General features: G+C 40.3%; 3 pseudogenes; 1 reads left to right on the forward strand and 2 right to left on the reverse strand.

Moving 5' to 3' along the window:
- Positions 1-1,374: 1,374 nt before the first annotated feature.
- LOC138031570 (uncharacterized) lies at positions 1,375-2,233 on the reverse strand (annotated as a pseudogene).
- A 6,709-nt stretch (positions 2,234-8,942) lies between these two features.
- Positions 8,943-9,442, reverse strand: LOC138031571 (putative nuclease HARBI1; annotated as a pseudogene).
- Positions 9,443-15,328: 5,886 nt separating this feature from the next.
- Positions 15,329-19,542, forward strand: LOC138032421 (uncharacterized; annotated as a pseudogene).
- Positions 19,543-20,350: the final 808 nt, after the last annotated feature.

Consider the following 20,350-nt stretch of genomic DNA (forward strand, 5'->3'; position numbering starts at 1 on the left):
AGCGCAGGGGTGGGGCTGGGCTCATTTGATATTCAGCTAAAAAGGGGATGAAATTCTGCTTTAGCTATGTGGTAACAGATAACCAAAAAATAATAATGCATTTCACTTAGGAAATTCCAACTCAGGTCGGATTCTTAAGTAGGCTTCACAACGCTAGGAATGTCAGGATTCATGACGAATTCGGTCCATTTTAGTCCTGCGTTTGTTTTTGTGTTTATCCACACTAACTTACAGCCTCTGTCAGAATAGAAACAATCTTTTACACATTAGTGGAAGTCACCCCGTTCTTTTCAATTTCCTGCTGCCTAAGTACGTGTTCTAATTTATTTCATGGCATGACCAAACTGAGAGGCCATCAAGTAAAAATGTGAGTCGGCGACTTTTATCAGGGTTTCGACTTCCCGCTGTGAAACAGCTTGCACTTGGTTTTGAAATTACATTCCACAAGAGCGGGTCAAGAAAGATAACAGATTCCCATGCCCCATCATACACCTTACTCCAAAATGGCTGCCATTTAAATATTCTTCTGTTTTTATTCAAATAAGCCCTTGATGCCTCGTTCTTCAGCTTAAAATTCAAAAGAAAATTTTTTTGTCTTGAATGAGGCAACAAGGGCCAATTTGTATCAGCATAAATCAGCGGCCATTTTGGAAGGTGTAAGTTCTGCAGGTGCCTCTCTAAAAATAGCTGCGTATCTAAAATTAGATTTAAAAAACTATTCTTGGAAGAAGCCCATGCATGGGGGATCTGGTCTCTTACCTCATCCTCTCCTGCATTCCAACAAGTACCAGATTTTACTTGAGGCTAATATAATAGCATGGAATGACAGGCAAATATCAACTAAGAAACTTACCTTACCCTTCAAATGAAACCATGTTGTCTCGCAGTGATGAGCGCAAATTTCTATTGCGTCGAGAAGGCTGAAATTTTTTCAAGACTTAAACGGGATTTGAACCCGCGACCTCACGATACCGGTGCGATGGTTTCATTTGATTTCATACCCGCAGTGCAATATATGATGTATTTCATATATATCTTTTACATTACCCTTTTAAGCTACCTTTTTCTACAGACAACAAGATCGAATGCTAACTGTAAAAAAACATTCAATGCCAAGTCTGCCTTTGTCATGTTGCTGACTGACTAAGCCGATTATGTTAAACGTTCTTCTGTGGTCAGTTGCCTATGTCATCAATGTGGTCTAAGAGATCAAAGTACAGTTGAAGAGCTTCCTCTGCATTTGTTGGTTGCTCCAAGTCCTCGTCTTCTTGCATCATTTCAGCGTGTTATTTAAAGTGTGGGGAACAGCCCTTTTCCTGTGGCTGTTCTGCATACATGTCTTGTTTGTATCACATCACTATCACTATACAACCCCTAATCTCGCAGGTCTTTGAAAAACTGTATCCACCACTCTGCAAACCCTTTTCTGAGATGGCCCCACCACGCCTCTATTCTCTGGTTAGATGTTGATTTTCCAAACATGAAACTTTTCTCACCAGAAAAATCATCCTCCGCAGTTCTACGAAAGAAACGTTGGATGGCTGCTAGGTTACCATTTTCAGTTCCCCTGTCTCCACGTACAACTCGAGCACTTTCCCCTATGTGTCGGACACAATCTAGATAATACTGTGCGACTATGCACGGATCATTACTTGATGAAGCAACTTCCAACCATAAAATCTTTCGGCTGAAACCATCTATAGCACCGTAAACACAGAATCCAAATGGTTTGAGTTTATCGTACCCATCTATATGCCAGAGATAATTTGGACCTTTACATCGGTACACTCTTCTTCGTAGTCTCTGTGGTGACCGCAGTTCTACACCTTCTGGATCAAATATTCGTAACGCCTGGCGAACTACTTCTCTAGTAGTAGCCAGTCTGTGATGATTAACCAGCCTTTGATGCATTGCTCTATACCCAAGTAAACTTCTGCTCCCTCTCAGCTCTGCTTCCACTGCCTCGGCAACCTCCTCTAGGTCACTCAGGTTTTGACGTCTTGTGCATCGCAGAGTCCTCAATATTCGTTTCAATTGCCTCAAACTTATCCGGATACCGTGGATACAAGCTAAAAATGAAGCTATTTCTGGAGTAGTTAGTCCTAGGTCGAAATAGTGTCGTATGATTTCGTCACGTTTGTAGGTCACCTCGTATTGCTGGAGAGTAATTTGGAAGCACTGCTGAAGTGCAAGACCAGTTAAGAGCTAATGAAAGCAAGAGGATGAAACTCATAGCTTCGCAAAAGCATTAAAATGAGATTAATAACTTTTTCCCAGACGCCATGTTGCCTGTGCTTAGCTACACCAGTTCGCTTTCACCTCACGACCAAAATTCTTAGGAACAGAGGAAGACAAGACACACTGAAAAGTGAGGAGTAGAAACAAGTGAGCGACAGAAAAAATGTGTAGAGCCATAAAAAAGGTGAGCAAGAGAAAAAAAAAGTAAGCAGCAGAAGATAAACTGAGTGGTAGAAAAAAAATAAGCGGCGAAAAAATGTGAGCGGTAGAAGAAAAAGTGAGCGGCGGACGAAATCAAAATTTAAAAAAGAGAGCAGAGACACTGGTCTCTCACGAAAAAGGGAAAAAGAAGTAGATGTCCCTTTAAAAGCACCATAATTTTCTGTCCTTATCCAGACTCTATAGAACATACCTTTTTAGACTGCATGTGTCCTTTTAATATCACTGATATTAGCCTCTCCAATAAACAAATAACCTTCAATGATATACCCACTCTTCAGCAATTTATTGATTACCCAAGACGCAGACTACACTTATTCGTTATTTTCCTAAAACGATATATTTATATTTGCAAATCCTTTGAAAAGAAACCAACCTTAAAGGAATTTTAAAGTAAAGTTTTATTGCTATGGCAAATTGAGAAATGTGCTCTTCCTTAAATTCTTGCTTTATTTCTGTCAAAATATTAATTAACCTTTGAAAAGCGAAGGGAGTAATTATATGTATGTAATTAAATTCACCAGTCATGCAGGAGAAACCAAAAGCTATAATAATGTTCTTCGGGAGAGTTTTGTTCCAAATGAATAAATAAAGAAAATAGTTAGTTTTTCCTCATTTTTTCTTTAATCTGTCAAGGATGTTAACAGGGATCCTAATGTTGCCTCTATTGGCAAAGGTAGCTTGCTCATACTTAAACACGACAAGCCTTTCGTGCCCATCGGTGAGTACGTTATCACACCTCAACAGGTTCTAGAAGACCTAGTAACAGCACTACACACCCAGCCACCAACTCAAGGCCATCACTTTAACACTGCCTACATTTATAGCTCCCTACAGCAAAGACCAGCCCAACCCATGAGATCTCTGTTGGAGACTTAGTCAACCTCTCATCTGATCACTACAAGACCAAAGCCTGAGATTGTTATTTAGTCGTAGAAGTAACTGGAGCCTTCTGCAATGTGAAAAGTTTTTTGGCGGCCACCTCCATATTACATCTTATAGAGCGAGAACTCCAGGCCCCAGTTCCTGAAAGTCCGATTAAACTATCCCCGGTTTAAGAGTTAAACCAAGATTAAATTTCTTATTCCCAGAATAACTAATCGGAGGTTAAAAAGGCAATCCTGAAAACAGATTTATTCCTCGATTAACTATCCCTCGATTAAAAATGGAATAAACCAGTCAGACCAGTTTTTCGAAAATTTGGCGCGAAAATATGTTCCAGTGCACGCGGGGAAGCAGTCAAGCAAAAGGGAAAAGGAAGAAAAATGGCGGAAAATGAAGTGACGGAAGTTGAGGTGACAAAGGTCGAGAGAAAGAGGAAAAAAAGATTTTCTGTGAACGAAATTTCTGTAATTCCAGAGAGTGTTCGTAAAATTCTAGAAACGATCCACTCTAAGCTGATTAACAGCGTCACGAACAAGAGAAAAAATCAGATACGGGAAGAAATCACGAACGACATCAACGCGGCGGGTCAGGCGAACTGCACAGTGCAAGAAGTGAAAGACAAATGGAAAAATCTCCATTCTACTTCAAAGAAGGAGTTTTTGTTATTTAAAAAGGAGAGCAAAAAAAACCGGTGGTGGACCACAACCAAAGCCACCCTCGCAGTAAAGCGAGCAAAAAATTGAAATATTCGAAGATACACCCCTTTTGCCAGCCTGCGTGGTTTCAAAACCAGCGGCGATGAACGAGCTGGTAAGTAGTATGCAAATTTTTATTGTTGCAAAATAAACATCAGTCGTGTGATTTCCTTGAAAGTGGTTTTCGGGCCGCCATGTTTAACACTTGTTTACCATTTCTTTAACGGGGAAAGTTTCTGTGAAGCCTGATGCAAACAGTAAAAGATAAGTAACTCGACTTTTAAATAAGGTTATGGTTTATTGGACATTTTTTTAAAGCAAGGAAATGCCAAGTCAACTTTCTACTTGAATTGAATGCGACCGAGAGGTCCTTGTTTTCTACGGTTTACTTTTGTAAGCTTTCAAAATTTTGCAGATAATTTGTTATGTTTGATATGTCGAAAAAGCCTGTAGTCGTCAATCTTTTTGCCAAATTTGTGAAAGTCGCTGTGACTCGGAGCTATTACACCCGGCGGCTGTCATTTACTCAGTATGAAATCTGAAACAAAATAAATCTAGTTTGTTGAATTTGTGTTGGCCATCACTTTTATGAAAATGTTTCGTGTCCCACAAGTTTGGAGACAGACATTCATTTTTGTTCAAACAAGGATGACTTAATTTGTTGAATTAAATTGCACAGGAACATTTTAAGGGTCTTTCAATTTGCCAAAAGTATGCTTTCATTTGAAAAGCAGACAAGTGTTTTGTAATGCCTTGTACTCTGTGATGTAATGATATGTTTTAAGCCTTGAAAATGACAGAAACTATCCCTTAAAAATATTTAACAATTATTGGACGAGGTTGAGCAAAATATCGTGATTTGTCAGTGACGAGCAGATCAATTATTTTCCGAAGCTGAAGCCTGAGGCAAATAATTAACCTGCGAGACACTGACAAATCACAATATTTTGCGATAACCGAGGTCAATAATTGTTTTATCATTCGATCATCGAGTTTGTTTTTTGTTTTCGTTTCCGAGAAGGCGTAAGCCCGCGCTGCCTTGCAGAGTCGAGTAATGGCACCAATCAATTGGTTTCCTTCTCAGCATAATCATATTTGTAGACTTCAAATTGTACTTACATTCAAACGTTCTATAACACTAGGCATCAACAAAGCTGAAGAATTTCACAGTTTTAAAAGGTATCCCGACAAGTGAAGCTTTGGTGTAAAGCTCGCCATTCTTTTTTCTGGCTTCAGCATAAAATCTCTTCAGTACATATGCATTCGCCAACTTGTCCTTCGCGTCGATGACACGAGTGACTCTTCGTCTACCTTTCTTTCCTTGAGATACTTTCGAAATACGTTGAAATTTTGTTCCTTTCTTAGTATTCTCACTGTTCTTTAGATCAACTAAGAGCGTGAATTCAATTGCGCATGAGCAGAATATTATTTGCAGCAAAACACTTATTTGTGGGCAGTTATTTGCAGGTCACGTGGTGGGCTCTCGGCCAATGAAAAGGAAGGACAAAATACATCGAATGATAAATTAAAATATTTTGCAGAAGACCAGTGTGAAATGAAAAGTGACCCAAATGACCAATATGATGGCTCCCTCACAGAGAAAATGTCCAAGCCAGGAAAGAGGCGTGTGAGCAGTGAAGATGTGCTGCAAATGCAGTATAACTGTCTTAGTCTGCAGAGAGAGAATTTATTATTGAAAAACAGGAAGCTGACACTACAAGTGCAGCTCTTAGAGCAGCAAGTCCAATGGACAACTTACACCTTATTGTTAGATATTGTGTTGGAGAGGGGCTTTGAAAAAACACTGACCCCTCACTGTCCCCCTCTATAATGCACTGGAAAATAACAAAATTAAAAAGTACATTGAGGCTGAATCAAGTTCGTTGCAGATTGTGGCTTACCTAAATTTCAAAAATGGCCGAAACTCGGCCTGAATGAGGTTCTACTTGCCGACTTGTTTCATCTCAAGTATCTCGGTTCTCTTCTCCGATGGATGAGCAAAAAATAAGTTGAAGCATCATCAAGCATGTTATAAGTTTCTCTGAAATACCATAACAACAACAAAGACAGGGGGAAACGAAACAGTTGGAAGAACACAATCGACAATTGAGCAACAATCAGAAACTACACAGCAAGTTGTTCTCCTTGGAGCTTAGTGGTTCTAGGCTCCTCTGTCCATTCTCCATCTTCGCATTAATTTTGTCAATATTTCTTTAATTTTTTGGCCTGATTTCGCATCACTTGATGTTTTGCTGTTACATTTTTGGTAGCCTCCTCTCATCTTGATTTTGACAATCAGAAAAAATAAATTGGTGCATGACCTGGAACTTCTAAGTTCCAGACAGAGCAGCTTCTGGTCTATGTGTGATGTGATGTGTGCATGTCACTCACTTGTGTTTATCTTCAAACTGTTTTCTTTTCTTTTATTTGTTTTTTTTTATGGAAGCAGGTAACTTACCTGATGATGCTTAAATTTATTTTGCACTGCTTATCAGGGAAGAGAAGCAGGCACTGCTAATGAAATGCCTGTAAGTCAGAAAGAGGGGGGTCAGTGTTTTGTCAAAACCCATTGGAAGGGGTTATTGTTATGTTAATGTACCATGATAAATAAACCTTGCTGGAAATATGTTTGTCCTTACCTGCATGGTTTAGTGGTCTTAACCTATGATCAAATTAAGGTTAAGTTACAGGTAAATAATTTTTATTCTTTGATCAACTTTAAGTGTAACAAATGAATCTGGCTTCACAAAGAATGCCAATCAATCACACTGCTGACTTTACATTAAATTAAATTAAAGGTGAAGCTGAATCCAGACGACACATGGTCAGTTCTTCAAAAGTAAGCTTCAAGCATACACGATTTGTTTTGTGTCCCTCATTTTTCCCGTTTTCTTTGTCACCAAACGTTTTCTAAGAGTACCATCCTTACAGGTAACTTTCAAAATAATGCCTTCTCACCTGAAGGCTGGCATTCAAACAATGACCTTGCAGCTACTGAATTCAGTTGTATTTTGGCTTTTGAATTCTTATTAAACAGTTTATATGAATAATGAAATCAATACAGTACCGGCAAATGCTTCACCGATTTTGGGAGTAGGAGGCTTAGGCATATAACCTACATACTTTACAGTGAGGTTGATTTGCGGGTCTTTCCCGATTATGGTAACACTGAGAAAAAAATGCAGCTGGGTTTTTTTAATGAACTGTTGTAAGTTGATTGTCACAAGTAAGAGCAGTTCCTCTCGGCTTCAAAAATTACGACTTGATTTGTTTTCAACCTGCTTCTTCAGATTGCCCTCATGACAGTTCATTTGAGAAACCGAGCACGGATTGCATTAATGCAGAAATCATGCATTTTTACACAAAAGAAAGATGTCTGTATTTTGTTTGGTTGCAATCAAATGTTGGTTACCGAATCAAGCCTTATAAAAAAACTTTCAAGTCAATCATCTATTTCCACGTCTAATGACGTCAATCATCGTATCTTCATTTCCACAAGATGAAAGACAGCAATGGAGCTCTATGTCAGCCAGGTGCAACCACTTCAGAGGAACGGAAAAAACAATTTTGTCACTTCAGATTTAAAGAGGATAAATGAATAAACTCTTTAAAGACACTAGAGAAAACCCTAATGTCATACAACAGCCAAAACCCAGAAGGGAAAAGGGTTAAAACAAAAGCACTTCAACGGTAATTGGAGTGCATGGAATCACATTTGCACCATGTTACAGTTGTCATGAATATTGATTACTTCATAGTAATTACGTGACTTGTCACACATACAAATCAAGTCATGCATGGTTACTGTTCTGCACTCATTAAATGGTGTCAGAGTGAACAAATTTCGACCTCTGGACCTTCTGTAAGCTTCAAGCATACACGATTTGTTTTGTGTCCCTCATTTTTCCCGTTTTCTTTGTCACCAAACGTTTTCTAAGAGTACCATCCTTACAGGTAACTTTCAAAATAATGCCTTCTCACCTGAAGGCTGGCATTCAAACAATGACCTTGCAGCTACTGAATTCAGTTGTATTTTGGCTTTTGAATTCTTATTAAACAGTTTATATGAATGAAATCAATATTACAATGTATCATTCCATTTTTTACCTTGACAGTACCGGCAAATGCTTCACCAATTTTGGGAGTAGGAGGCTTAGGCATATAACTTACATACTTTACAGTGAGGTTGATTTGTGGATGTTGCCCGATTATGGTAATACTGAGAAAAAAAATGGAGCTGGGTTTTTTGAATGAACTGTTGTACGTTGATTGTCACAAGTTAAGGGCAGTTCCTCTCCCCTTCAAAAATTACTCCTTGATTTGTTTTCAACCTGATTCTTCAGATTGCCCTCATGACAGTTCATTTGAGAAACCGAGCACAGATTGCATTAATGCAGAAATCATGCATTTTTACACAAATACAATTGAAAAAATGCAGCTTCAAAATTTTAAAGCGTCCCTGGACGCAAGACCTTTGACTTGAAGAAGTCACTTATGCTATTCATACGTCAAAAATCAATATCACATTGTTAAAAAGATGTGTACATGCTTTAATAATGTATGTTACATACAATGTCATAAGCTAATGCTGTCTAAGAAAAAAGTAAACCGAAGTTATTAAAAGTATCGGTATTTTACCAGTGACTCTTTCTTGCAACAAAAAAGCTAGTTTTTCGTAGGAAAAGGTCATCAAGGTTTTGGGACCCCAATTTGACCAGGCATGTGGGTCCCAGGACCCAGATTGTTAAACTCCTAGTGCCATCCCTGCCAAGGTCCATTTTAATTTTGAATCTGTATTAACCAATCATGATGGAACATGACTATAGATCAGTCTTAGTCCAGATCTTTTAATTTTACATGTCACAGATATTTTTTATGAAGTCAAAATTGAAATACAGTGGGAAATCAGTTTGATGTGACAGCAAAATATTTAAAAAAAAAGGTATTGCAAATAAAGTCCTCACAGCCTTTCCATTTTCTGGGCCATGATAAGGAGCAACGTCTGGCTGGTCTTTATTCTGAAGAAGGCCATCAATTGCCTCATTCTGAAGCAATGCAATGTTGTGTAGCACTGCACAAGCACCAATCAATTAGCAGGTGTTTTCAGGGTTCATCTGTACTTCAGAGTGAAGCAGGTGAAAACGGCCCTTCCACCAGCCAAAGGCTTGTTCGATGGCCACTCTTGTACCCGTGTGGGCTTTGTTCTAGGTCTCCTGTTTTGCAGTTGTTGGGTTAAGGTAGGGGATCATGAGATATGGTTTACATGGATACCCACTATCTCCCAGTAGCAAACCATCTTCTATTGAGTGGGGCTGACTCTCCAACTTCTGGCCAATGTGTGAGGTGTTGAAGACAAAACTGTCACACGTGCTCCCAGGCCATCTTGAAACAATGTTTGTAAACATGCCTACCAATTCCGATAAGTTGTGCTTAGCTTTTGTATGCATAATCACAACGGTGTAATAATACATTTAACCCTCAGTTTATCCCTTTGATAGCACTAATCGTGCTTTCAGGAACAGAAACTAATTGACGGATAAATTTTATTCCTCGATTATCAGGATTTAATCCTCGATTAGCATTAATCGGCTTTTCAAGAACCGGGGCCTGATTGATACTGTGTCCCCTTGCAACTTCCCAACCTCAGACTTCTTGCATCCACTAATAATGCTGATTCTTCACCCAGAGAACTCCCTCCAACATAAGAAGAGCTGAGCTTGGCTTCTCATTGTGTATCAAGACTCTGATTGGAAGAGAAGAAAAATTGGCTTCTGATTGGGTTAAAGAAAGATGTCTGTATTTTGTTTGGTTGCAATCAAATGTTGGTTACCGAATCAAGCCTTATAAAAAAACTTTCAAGTCAATCGTCTACGTCAATCATGGTATCTTCATTTCCACAAGATGAAAGACAGCAATGGAGCTCTATGTCAGCCAGGTGCAACCACTTAAGAGGAACGGAAAAAACTATTTTCTCACTCCAGATTTAAAGAGAATAAATGAATAAACTCTTTAAAGACACTAGAGAAAACCCTAATGTCATAAAACAGCCATAAACCAGAAGGGAAAAGGGTTAAAACAAAAGCACTTCAACGGTAATTGGAGTGCATGGAATCACATTTGCACCATGTTACAGTTGTCATGAATATTGATTAGTTCATAAGTAATTACGTGACTTGTCACACATACAAATCAAGTCCTGCATGGTTACTGTTCTGCACTCATTAAATGGTGTCAGAGTGAACAAATTTCGACTTCTGGACCCGCTTATCTTTGAAGGCAACCGGTAAGAGAAAGGGGATTGCTAGAAACAGCAATCTGAATTATATGTAGTAGCCAGGGAGTCAGACAATGAAGAAGAGAACATTTAAGGCATCAAATCCAAGTATGGAGGAGCTTTTTGGAGATGACCTGCCAATAAGACTATGAAAGATATCTCTGATTCCAATCGATAATCGATTGACCTCCAAGCTGACCAAAGACAATATTCAGCATACAACTACAGTGTGTAGAAGCCAAACAAACCCTGCAGCCCTTCCCATTCCAGGAAGTGGGAAGGCAAAAAAGCAAAACCTGAATAGATGGACTTCAGGTTTCTGCAGCAGGAATGATAAGCATTCTTCACCTGTGTGGTGTAAATTCACATCAGGCCCACAAGTTTTGCAACATTGTCATTTAGAAAAGCACTCTGTGCCCAATCAAAACAGGCTAAGACCTGAAATTAAATTTAATTCACAAGGTAAGGAGGTTGTTAATGAGGTGGTCAGTAACCTCTTGCGTTTGGAAGTAATTGAACCTAATCCTCACTCACCACTTTAATTGATTTGAAATACTTTCGTAAGAAAGAAGAAAAGTGTGATGAAAATAAATTTGAAAGATCTTAACCATTACACAGAATCCTATCACTTTAGAATGGATACCTTGTGGTCTGCTGTGAGGCATATGCTAGGCTAGTGTATCCAACATTGCAGAAACGTAGGTTACATTGATGACCCTTATCTCCAAGGTAGCACCCAAGGTGGCCGTGTATACTACATAATAGCGGAGCTCAGGCGCACAAAGCGAACCAGCAGAGCACCATGGGTAAGATTCTGTGGGAAATCTATCGATACAAGAAATTTTGGTTATGACGTCTCATACGTCCGACCGTACAGACTGACATCACGTACATCCACCCATACAGACTGTCTGGGTGGAGATGGGGAGGCAGGACAGCCTCTGGGGAAGGGAGTGTTCATGCAATTTTCCTTGGTGGGAAATCGAGTGGCAGCGTTGCATATGGCAATACGCGTTTTTCTGCCGGGAAATCATATTAGAGACGAGCAACAGGATAAAGTGCAGAAAAGAACACCAGAGAAGATAAATTTGAGAAATTTAAACGACAAAATCCTCAGGAGAAGCAGAGGAAGGGGAAGAATAGAAAATTTCCATGAAAAGCAACGTCATGCTGAAAGAAATAGAGCAAGAGATAATACACTTATTTACAACAGTCAGCTTTCAGTTTTTCTTCTTAATCTACAAATACAAACTTTATTAAAACTTCACCTAAATAGGATATCAAAAACATAACAATCTATGTAAAACTAAAATTAAGAAACTATATAAGTAATATGTATATACAGTTAATTATTATTTTGTCTGATTTGTCGCGCAGCCAAGAAGTCTTGCCCACTGGATCCGATGGCAACTACTCTGGTCACTCAGTGCCTTGATGAGCTGACTCCTGCACTGATCGCTATGATCAACACCTTGCTTCAGTCGGGTCATTTCGCTGAGAAGTGGAAGGAAGCTTTAGTTACACCCCTTCTGAAAAAGGCGGGTTTGGACGAGACAAAGGCAAACTTGTGCCCCGTGAGTAACCTGGCATATGTTTCAAAGCTCACTGAATCTGCCGCTGCCACCCAGCTAGAGAAACATATGCTTGAAAATGGATTGTACCCTTTACATCATTCCTCCTATCGAAAGCACCACAGCACTGAGACAGCACGGTTAAAAGTGCGTAACAATATCCTAATTAATACGAACAGTCAGCAGGTCACTCTACTCGTGTTACTTAATTTCCGTGCCATGTTCGACACTGTAAATCATAGCATGCTTCTGAGAGTGGTCCACTGTAAACTGGGGGTGGGGGGTACTGTCATTGCGTGGCTTGGCTCTTATCTTTCGGGTCATTCTCAGCAAATTATTCTGGATGGTACACGGTCACAGACATATCAACTTAACTCGAGAGTTCCTCAGGGTTCCTGCCTAGGCCCTCTGCTCTTCCAAGACTACCTTTCCTTCAGTCCCTCAAGCTGTGTGAACAAGGAGCAAGCACTTCAAGTTATACAGGACTGTGTAGCAGATATAAAGTCATGGGCACGCCAACATAGTCTCATGCTTAATGACGGGAAAACAGATTTTTTGGTGTTAGTAACGCGCCAACAACTTAGCAAAACTGAGGGTTGGCGATGCGACTGTTGCTGTCTCCACGTCTGTGAGGAACTTAGGTTCATATTTTGATAAGAACTTTACTATGGCCATGCATGTTACTAAGACCTGTAGCCCAGCATTTTTCCACCTTCATAACATTAGGCAGATAAGGAAGTTTCTATCACACGAAGCCACAGAAACACTTATTCATGTGTTTGTTACGAGTAAAGTTGACTATTGTAATAGCCTTCTGTACGGTCTTCCCGCATATCAGATCGCTAACTGCAAAGGGTACAGAATGAGGCAGAGCGCTTAATATGTAAAGAGTCTAGGTTCTGCCACATAACCCCATTGTTAAGACAATTACACCGGCTGCCTGTCCATTACCGCATAATATTCAAGATATTATTGATAGCTTTTAAAGCTATCCACGGGCTGGCTCCAGAATACATTAGTTGCCTTGTATGTATCCAGTCTCAGGGGAGATATAATTTACTTAGCCAGGAAGGCATCATGCTTGATGGATTACATACATCTCGCAGGACCTATAAGACACTCGGGGACTGCGCCTTTGCGGTAGCGGCACCGAAACTTTGGAACAATCTACCGGCTACTTTTAGGAACTGTGTTAGTATCTATAGTTTTAAATCAGATCTCAAGACCCATCTCTTTAAACAAGCATTTTTAGAATAATTCTTTTTACATTGTTACGATATTACGCTATTATTTGTACTATTTATTGTAAATATCATTATGCATGTAATTCTTTTTGATAGTATTAGATTGTAAAGCACATTAGATCATTGTGTCATGGTAATGCGCTACAGAAATCAATAAATTATTATTATTTTATTATCATCTGGTCTTTCCAGTTGCTTCAGAGATAGTTGCTTCAGAGATTATTGCTTGGGTAACGTCAACATTAAACTCCTGCCTGGGTCCTCGTGAACCTCTTATGCATAGCACAGCTGATCTTAGTAGGTTGAAGGAGAGTTTGGCTCTGAGCCATCCAATCACATTGCTGTAGCTGATGTGTTTGTTCTCAGATACTTTGTGCGCAAGGTCAGCTAAAAAGCACTCAGCCTCCCTTCCACTGCCGCCATAGGATGTAAACACGAGGGGGCTGAAGGAGCCATGCTCAACCTCAATGATGCGCTGATTGTAGTGCCTCTTTTTCTCATTCTCGTTGGAAGTGAATGCGGTTTCAAGTCTTTGCTTTAGGAGGCTCTTTGCAAATGAATTAAAAACTCTTACATCAAAAAATGCATGTTGCCCCCTTTGCCAAAACCCTCGCGCACTAACATCCAGGCGGGCTTCATCTGTTGAATTGGTACTGCTACTTAGAATTTCTTCAGTTAGGGTCTGCAGATGTGGTTCGACATCGACATCATGGCATACATCCTGGCGCAGCGATGCAAACAAATCTCACACTTCATCATGCCTCCTATGGACAAACCCACTTTTCATACACGACATTGCTTGATTGACATCGAATCTCTTGCCACATGGACATACAACGAGAGGTACTTCGGTCATTTGTCCTCAGTTGTTCAGGGCTCACCTTCGCACGAAGTTGCTCTAGGATGGCTTCACTGTGTTTCTCCCTTCCCTTTACGATGTCTCGTTTTGAGTGCTTGAGTAGTTTGCTGTCCACCTGTGCTGTGCTATCTTGATTGTTGATTTGCTCTATCGGCTGTTCTGTGGCTGGTGTGGATCTGGAAAACTTGGAGTCCGCAGTACCAGAGAAGATGGGAATGGCTAAGCCGCCTTTCTTTGCAGGTAATGAAAGCAGGAGTCGTTCGTCAGCAGAGCATATATGGCCATCTGTTATTGCTGGGATAAACACTTGATCCACATGTACGTCCAGTTGTCTGAAGTGTTGCTTGATGTTGCGCAATGTTCTAATATAGTAGGTCAGTTTGTGTTTGAACCCACTCAGAAACGCAGCACAAGCAGCTTGTGGTTCTGTCTTTGCTATCTTCGACAGTACTTTCAGCTGTTCACACCACGAGCGGAGTAGCTCCTCAGCATATTTGGCATTGCCACTCTCGCTCCCAATAAAACCACCAAGATATTTCTTCCTTTTGTTGTCATGTTAATGTTGGTTCCCTCAAATACCTCTCGTGCACATACTTCGGTGTGTGGCTTAACAACTAGCCTTGACTTTGCTGCATTTGGATTATATCCTAGCTTGGGACCGTAGAGCACTATGTTGTCCCACCAGCGTCGCAGAGTAATCAGGTCCCCAGCACCCCCCAAATCATCTGCAAAGGCTACATGCTTCAATTGATATATTGGTTTTGGTTGCAGGAGGTCTTATCAATGCTAAAAGGGGAGTTATGCCTATTGCATAAACTGGCATTGCAAGGGGATCACCCTGTGTAGTCCCTTCTGATGATGAAATTTCGGTTCTGCCGAGCACAAATAAACGGGAGGGTACACTGTAACAGTTTCTTATATAGATGGCCATTGGTGGGCATACGTAGGAGATTGAGTGAATTAAAGGAGTTGTCTGCATCCACCAAGAGCAGTGAATCAGTAGCCTGTTCGTCAAAAATATCAGTCATAGTATGCACAACTGCTTCACATCCACCTGCTTGACCAGCACAGAGTTGCAAATTTCCAGCAGAGCTCATGATATCTGGTTTGATCACTGAAAGTATGGTTTTTCCAATGATCCTTCGTCGTACCTCATCGACACCAATCAGTCTAACACCTGGGTTCTTGTCTAAGGGGATCAACCGACAAGCTGTATATGCCTCCAGGTTTGTGTGTGGCGTAGATTTGTAGATTAGGAGAAAAATGGAATGCGTATCGTAAACCACCACGTGCAGAGTTGTCAATGAAAATTCAGAGATCAGTAGCACACTACATGTGTACAATCAGAGTGACACAAACTCCTTCCCAAATATCTTCTTTATTATAAGCCGTACATTTGTAAGATTTCACACAAATAAGGGTAACATGTTTGTCAATAAATATGCAAAGTTTCGTGAATATTCACTGCACTCTTATTTTTGGCGAAATTTTTGTTTGACAAAATTGATTAAAAATATGGCCGTCACGCGTAACATTTACCCAGATGAAATGTTGTTCGATAAAAAATATATCTAGACCAAAACGCCCATTATCGTTTGGAAAAATCTTAAAATTACAAGGACCAAACATACTTTCAACCTAATAACTCAACTTTTCTAAAACTAGAATCTGTATGGTTAAAATTCCAAAAAAGTACCTCGTAGTTAGGGCGTCACGATACTGCTCTGAACTTCTGCAGTTAAAATTAAGGTTCCCAGACAAGTTACAAAAACGAGGTGATCAATAAAAATACCACCGCAGACGGCGTTCTCACTTTCTGGGGACTCTTTCCTGAAAATATGAACAATCTAGGACCATTCGCTCCAACGCAATAAGAAAAAGTCTGAATCTGAAGCCTTGTGAAACGCTCCATGGTTTGATATGCCATTAAAAGCATCAAAGAAAGTCAAACTCTTCCCAAATGCCCGCAATGGATCCAAAACCTTCGGATTGCCGCCACATTTGAATCTCATCTCAAAACGAACGTTCATGAGCATTTCCACGTTAAAATATAAAGTAGGTAGCTCGCAAGAAGAGTTTTTCTAAATCTTACGCCTTGTGAAACGCTTCTCCATGAGTCTTCTATTACATGTAGGATTTTCTCGCGAGAAAGACAGTGAAACAACATGACAATTTCGCCATGATTTCGGGCAATTCCTTCCATGAAACAACAACATGTGCACTTGGTAACCTCCCAAGAAGGTTTGTTACGTAACAACTCCAAAAATAGCCGTGAAAACCTCAAGAAAAGCACGTGTTTTAAATGCAAATGTCCCTTCGGGTTGGGTCGCGTTCGTTACGCCGGATGGTTTTCAATAGACACAATGGAGCATGAGGATAAAGCAGAATCAATGAGAAGATGGAGAAAAGAACAAAAGGAAAAAAAAAAGGCTATCAACAAAGCCCACTACGAAAAAAACACAAAAAAGCTAATAAAGAAAGCCGTGGAAAGAAAGCAACAAAAAGGTAAAAAAGCCGTGGCTTCGAATACACGTGCTCAATCGCGGCAAATTACAGAAGGTGGGAATGGAAAAAGCACAGCTAGAGTTCGCAAATTTCGACAAAACAAAGCGGAGAAAGAAGAAAAAAAGAAAGCCCAAGGCAGGGAAAGGTCGAAGAAATACCGGGCCAAGAAAAAGGCTGCTGAAATGATTATTGAAACAGAAGAAACACTTCCGGTTGAAACTCCGGATATGGCCGTGTTCAAAAGTCGGATGGCCAAAAAGCGAGCGGTTGACAAAGCAAGAAAAACGCTTCCGCCAACACCAAGTAAAAGAGTAGAAGTTGTAGAAAAGCTTGTTCGAAGTCCACAAACAAGAAAGTCACTGGAGAAAAAAGGCCTGGTAAAATCACCAGAAGAAGAAAAGGAAATAGAAGCTTTGAAAGCCATCACATCAGACCTAACCAGTGGTATCGAGCATTTGAAGCGCAACAAGAAAAATGAAGGCCGCGCTGCATTCGGGGCAATCAAATCACTTGCGTTTGGTGAAACAGTGAAAGAAAAGAGGCTAACTTCAACTGTTTCAAAGCTTGTTTCTTTAGATAGGCGTTCCGTTAGTCGAGGAATAAAGCGCAGGTTTGAGGTCCTAAAGGGAGATGAACCAAGTTGGCTACTGACGAAGAGGAAACCCAGAGTGGATTCACTTTCTGAGGAAGTGAAAAACTCTGTCTGTCTGTATTGGACGTTTGAGGCTAGTAGACCAACAGGAGACAAGAAGGATATCATCAGGAAACGAACTGGCCCAAAACAGTACATAGAACATCCCAAACACGTGCTGGAGCAGACTCAAAGTGAAGTCTACTTTAATTTTCGTGCAGCCAACCCTGATGTTAAAATTTCTCAAAGAAAATTTGAGGGCCTAAAACCATATTTTGTTAAAGGAGCAAAGGAGCGGGACAGAAGATCTTGTTTATGCCGCAAACACGAAGAAGCACGGATTGTATTCAGTGAATGTGTCAAGTTTCGAAAAAATCAATTGAATGAAAATCCCACCCTTGAGATACCCTTGGTCTCTTTAAATGAAGCTGTGGAAATGACACTTTGTCCTAAACCTGAGGGTAGTGACTTCCACAGGCTTTGCTGCATAGATCGGTCATGTGAAGAATGTGGCACACACCTTTTTAAGCTTCTTCCAGAGGAGCAGTCTGAGGAAGGCACCACTAAGTGGAAGCGGTTTGATTATGTTCTCACTGGCAAGGTGACAGCTTCTGGCGAACCACAAAAGAAAATTGCACTGGTGCAGAAGGAAACATGTCCCAAGGAACTTTTCCAGTATTTCATTCAGCTGCTGGAGGACTACCCCTACCACCAGTTCATGGCTATTTGGCAGAGAAAGCAGCTTGATGAACTACTAGAAACCCTACCTCTTGGACATGCTGTCTGCATCCACGACTACTCAGAGAGCTACTCTTGCAGAGGGCAGAATGAAATCCAATCTCAGTATTTTGATGTGAACAAGGCAAGTCTTCACATCACTGTCCTGTTTCGACACGCATCTGCACATGATGAAAAAGAAAGCACTGCTCAGGAGCCCATCATCATAAAGGAACACATCTTTGTGATCAGTGATGATCCAGTACAGGACTATGATTCTGTGCACCACGCCCAGTTGCTAGTGTGAAAATATCTCATAGATGATCTGCAGCTGAACATCACCAAATTGCACGAGTTTACAGATGGCTGTGCAGCACAGTACAAATCAAGGCACTGCATTGGGGATTTGTCATGTTCACTTGCAAACTTTGGGTTCACAATTCAAAGAAACTTCTTTGAAACATCCCATGCAAAAGGCGAGCAAGATGCTGCTGGATCCCACGTACGACAACAGGCCAGTCTTGCAGTAGTACGTGGAACAGCAAGCATAACCAATGCCAAAGATCTGTGTGACCATCTAACAAATCATTTCTCCAAACCTGCACAGTCATCATTTCCTTCTTGCTCCAAATCAGTCAGCCTGAATAGAAGAATTTTTTTTTACGTTCCATCTCAGGGTCCTGATGCAATTTTACGTAATCGCGAAGGACGCAAGTTTGAAACTGTTAAGGGCATCCGTAAATTGCACTCTGTAGTTACCACCCCAGAGCAATGCAAGGTCCTAGTGAGGAAGCGATCCTGTTACTGTGGCGAGTGTCTCTTCGACAACTTTGATGACTGCCAGAACAAGGACCTGGTTGATAGCTTGCAGGAGATTGTGTCAAAGAGGGAGGCATCTGGTGCTACCACACGAGCTCAAAGTGAAACTCGCATGGTTGAGCCTGTCCACCTTCATGTGGCTGATCTAGGCAAAGACAGCATCATTGCCATTGCAGCAGATGAAGATGACTCCTATGATTATTACCTGCTGAAAGTTACCACTGAAGGCCCTGTTGAACTGAGAGAAGATGTCACTGATGACTAAGGGTGTGCATTAACTGCTGAGAGCTCCGTTCTTAAAGGACATTTTTTTTAACAGACAACTTGATTGACATGACTTACAAGCTTGATCAAAAGAAGATCGCTTTTGTGTTTCCTGGCACTGTTCGTTACGTTTGTTCAGAACTGATAGAGAGGGGCAGAGGTCGAAAAAAAGTTTATCAAGTTGCCTGGGATGTCCATGAAGACATTATTGCTTCATTGTAACTTTAATTAACAGCTGTTTGATGGGAACAAACCAATAATTAGTTTTGTTTCGATTTAAGGATATTTCAAAATGCACAATATGTTACCCAAAAGTGTGTAAAATGTACTAGTTTTAGGATGCGCAATGCATTATGGGTAAAAACTAAGATTGCTGACTTGGCAAAAAACTTTGGATTATATGATTGTTTGCTATTAATGGTGATTTTGCTGTGATAATTACGAAGTGTTAATATGAATTTGGACAGATTACTAGATATTTTACAAAATTAAGAGGCCGCAAAGCATCATGGGTATAACTTAAAATGTTGTCTACAAAGCTAAAACCAAGCAAAACATAATTATTTCGGCCCTTAGTGTGTTTTACTGTTCAAATTAAAGTGTTATCATGACTTTGGAGAAATTTGTAGGAATTTTGCATTTTTGATATATGTTACACAATTGTACATGTCTATTGTGCTACTGATCAGACTTATTTATTACCAAGTAGAAGAGTAGTGATGTGATTGTGATGTAGGGAAATGTGTGGTGACACTAAAAGACAGCAAACTTCTTGCCAAGCTTTCTGCTGGCAATATGATAGCTATTGATGCAAAGTACCTCGCAAAGTGCTTGATTGGGTTATATAATCGAGCGAGGATGTTAATGTTCACGGTAACAAAAGGCACAACTACTCCTGTCCTTAACCTTGATGAATTAGCGTTTGCAGAATTAATTGCCCATATAGATGAAACACTTCATGTAGAAGAACCAGCAGTGCTTATACTTTCTGAACTTGTTAAGTATTTTTCCTCTAAGCTACAGGAAGTTGGTCTTGGGTATGAGAAAATCAATGCTACTCAACTAAAGGAACGAATACTATCTGCTTATCCAGATTTAACTGCCCACACAGAAGGAAGAGGCAAAGAAAGATTCTGATGCTTAACATCTTGCAAGAGTGGCAACCATCCTACGGCGGGACATTCTGCAACTAAAAAATTCCCTCAATGGTACATTTCCTCACGAATGTCAGAAAGATTTTATCCCTGCATCGCTCAAAAGTATGATCGTCAAAGGTTCAAACGTCAATGCAGAACCAGCCCAGCTGAAAGTCAGGCTTGTCTTACCATCGCCCAGCTTATTGTCTTCAATAGTATTTCCCGTTATCGTAATAGCCCTCATTCAACTGGGAGTACTTATCACATCAGATCCTGGGAGTTCCCCCTGCCTA

Source organism: Montipora capricornis, chromosome 14, assembly GCF_036669925.1.
Source record: "Montipora capricornis isolate CH-2021 chromosome 14, ASM3666992v2, whole genome shotgun sequence".
NCBI classification, from domain to species: Eukaryota; Metazoa; Cnidaria; class Anthozoa; order Scleractinia; family Acroporidae; genus Montipora; species Montipora capricornis.